Raw genomic sequence first — 3396 nt, 5'->3', positions numbered from 1 at the left:
GTGTGATGCTCATAGCTAATGTGTGCAGAGGATAACTTATCAGATATGATTGGCAAATTGAGGAAATGATTTTAGATTTTAATTAATGTGCTAGAATTACCAAGTATATATTTACCAGAAATGAAAAGAATCACTTATCTTTATTTTTTCAGTATTTAAAGGCATAGTTCCTCCATTCTTTCATATTTTGCTTATTTTGTTTACTGTCATTCTATAAATGTTGAACATTTTAATATTTCCTATCTTTCCCTTATTCAATGATATATTATACATTCATTCATTCACTCGCTCATTTACTTATTTGTTTACTTTAGTGCAAAAGTTATGTCCAGAAATAGAGAATAGTTTCATCGAGAAAGCACACTGATTTCATGGGAAATTGTACATAACTCCCACTACTTGCAGTGCTCACCAACATCTTTAGCTCCACTAACCAGAGGATGACTTTTTGTATATGTTTCTTTTCAACTTGACCATTTCCTTCCAGTCTGTCCATATCATATATGAACCTGCCACACTAGCAGCAGAAATTGTGTCTCCTCATGCTTTTCCAGTTTTCGTGCTAAGGAAACATGAGAAAATACACTGCAACAACTTTTCTTTCCTATTAAAGTGTCATGTGCATCTTGAGATTGCAGCGAGGGAAAGATATACAAGTTAAGTCCTTAACATGCACCACACATACAATTTTACTTTTTAGGACCAACTGTTTTTTCTTTACTTTTATTTTTTAAAGACAAACTTTTAGAAGTAAAATTAATGAAACCATGTGAAATGAAGATACAAGGGTCACCCTCCCAAAATGGAATTTGTTGGGAACCACTCTGCCTGGTTTCAGGAATTGTAACTACCTCCCATGGCTAAGGATGAGCCAGTGACCTCTGGAATGTGAGCCACAGGAGACAAAGCCTGTCTCTGGTAGCAAACGCTGTCTTAGTTTCCTCTCCCTGCCCCCAAAAGCATGGTCAATATTGATGATGGGTAAGACTCATCACAGCAGGGGGGCAACCTAAGCCAGACTCAACCACTTGGAAGGCTATCATGGAACGACTGGGTGGGGGGGCTGCAACAAAGAGTGAGCAATAGACCCTTGCCCCCTGGTTATGTGACATAGCCTGAGTCCCCATGTCCTTTGGGAGAAGCGCTTCCTGGCTCTAATCCACTTAAGCATGAATACCTGATGGGGAAGAGTGAAGCTCCTTGCCTTGCTAAAGTGTGTCCAAGGGAAAAATCTGGCATCACAAAGAATTCCTGAAAATCTTGTGAAACCTGCTTTGCTAAGAGTGCTTTCATTCATATGTTAAGGGTCCGAGCACAAAACCCTAAAGTTTCTACAAAACCCCCTTTCCTGACAGACACTGACTCAGACTAAGCCCTCAGATTTCTTTGAAATATTATCTACTGTTTAATCCTTGCCACCCTGTATTCCAGTGTTTTACAACCCAATAAAAGCCCCTGGAGGAAGGAGCTCGAGGCCCTCCCCTTTTGGGGGATCAGCCACCTCTCCTCACCAAGTAGATCATGTCTTGGGAATGTTTACTTTCATCTGTAGAGGACAGGGGGACTTGTAGGAAAAGTCGCCCCCACAGAAATTATTTTCTGGAGGGTGGGCACCTTGTAGTACAGGTTTTTCTTGCTATGTGAGTGTTCTAGGAACCCATCTGTATCAATGTACCAGATGGCGTTGTTGTGAGAGGCGGTGTTCTGTTTCAGTGAATTTTTTGAAGACTCATTCAAAATGTTTGCCTATTTTGTGATAGATGATTTACGAATGCACCTAACCACACCTCTTTGAGTGTTCAGTTGTTTTTTACCAAAAATGTCATGACCCCTTGTATGGCATCTTGCCCCAAGCAACAATTTTTTGTTTTGTTTTCATGGTGAAAAAGTCCTCAAATGGAAATGTTTTATCATAGGAAAGAGGGGAAATGAAAAACAGCGGAAGCACTAAAAGGCATCAAAATCAATGACTTCGAAAATGGTTTTGGCAGTGGAAAAGTCTCGATAGGTCTATTGCATCAAATGGAGAGTATTTTGAAGGTGACTGAAGTTTAAACATACAAGAATAAATACACAATTTTGTGTAAATAAATTCCAGTTTTGGGGGGTCTCCCCCTAGTACAAAGACAGAAATTCGATGCAGGGTAGGGAAAGGCCTGGCTAGGATAAACAGCTGAGGAGAAACACTGGAGACATTTACAGATGCACAAGAAACTCGCAGGATTAAGCTGCTATTGATTTTCTCCCAACCATCAGGGTTTCACTTTGCTCAGCCTAAAATCTCATTACATTTCAACCTGCCTGTGTCCACCAGGTCTAGAACACCTTTCTGTTCAATGTATCCCGCTTTCCTTCTACTGTGCATGGCTGGCTCTTCGTCAGTGCCTTCTTCCTTTTAACTCTCCCACTTAAATCTGGACTTCTCTAGGTGCTTGTCTTCTGCTCCTTTGTTTTCTCTAAAAACTGCTTATGCTCCTTGATCTTTCTAATTCTAACCTGGCAGGAAGTGATGGCAGAGTCAAAGGGACATTAGCCTGTTATTTTTCCCCCTCATTTTGCTTGAAGAAAGATTTGGCCTCTAGATGCAGCATTCATTTCCTCAGTCATCCTGACTTCTCCACCAGCAAAATCAAACACCTTGGTGGTTTTAAGTTTTTCTGTTTCTTTAGATTTATCTAACGCTCTGCTTTTACGAACAATTCATTTGAACTCATATTGTCTCTTCAGTCACCTCTCTTTTGTTTCACTTGTGGATGTGGGAGCACTTTTGGTTTGGGTCCCTCACCATGAAAAAGCTGGCTCCTAGTTCATCCTCCTTCTTTTTTCTTAAATCCTCTGACCCAGTGCCTTCTTCCTTCTCTGCAGCTGTGCCTTCCTCCTCAATCCTACTTCTCCCAGATTTCTTGCTGATATTCTCCTTTTTCTCTTCTTTTAATGAGAGGAACCATGTTTTCTCTTCCTGGCAGGAATGCTCTGATACTTTGTTTTTTTCCCTTTGGCTGTTTGTGTCTGCTCTTATTATCCACTTCTTGCTACTTCACTAATTCATTTACATCATCTTCATTATACCCTCCACCCAAAGCAACACAGTCCTCATCCTCCTTTGAGAAGGAGAGAGAAAGGAAGAGAGAGAAAGTATATATTTAAAGGACTATTCTGTCTACCTTAGGAAATATCAGCTCAGAATGATTCTTGCCTCACTTGAATAGTAGTTTTAATAATGTTGCTGCTCTTGGAATGCTATAAGGATTATTGTAAGGTTATGGCCTTTATGTAAGCAAAAGGTACAGTTTGTAGCTGTGTGTCAAACACAAACACCTCACAAACTTCTGGCTGGGCTAATAATTAACACAAGACAAATTAACAGGAAAGAAATGTCCAAAATTTATCATGGAT

The 3396-nt window shown here is 40.1% G+C and overlaps 1 pseudogene; it reads right to left on the bottom strand.

The window, feature by feature from the left end:
* Positions 1-2252: 2252 nt before the first annotated feature.
* Positions 2253-3110, bottom strand: LOC119056292 (craniofacial development protein 1-like; annotated as a pseudogene).
* Positions 3111-3396: the final 286 nt, after the last annotated feature.

This window comes from Artibeus jamaicensis, unplaced genomic scaffold, assembly GCF_021234435.1.
Source record: "Artibeus jamaicensis isolate MK-2021 breed Jamaican fruit bat unplaced genomic scaffold, CSHL_Jam_final contig_373, whole genome shotgun sequence".
Classification (NCBI taxonomy): Eukaryota; Metazoa; Chordata; class Mammalia; order Chiroptera; family Phyllostomidae; genus Artibeus; species Artibeus jamaicensis.
The sequence above is the reverse complement of the archived record's forward strand: the minus strand, read 5'-3'. Positions and strand labels throughout refer to the sequence as shown.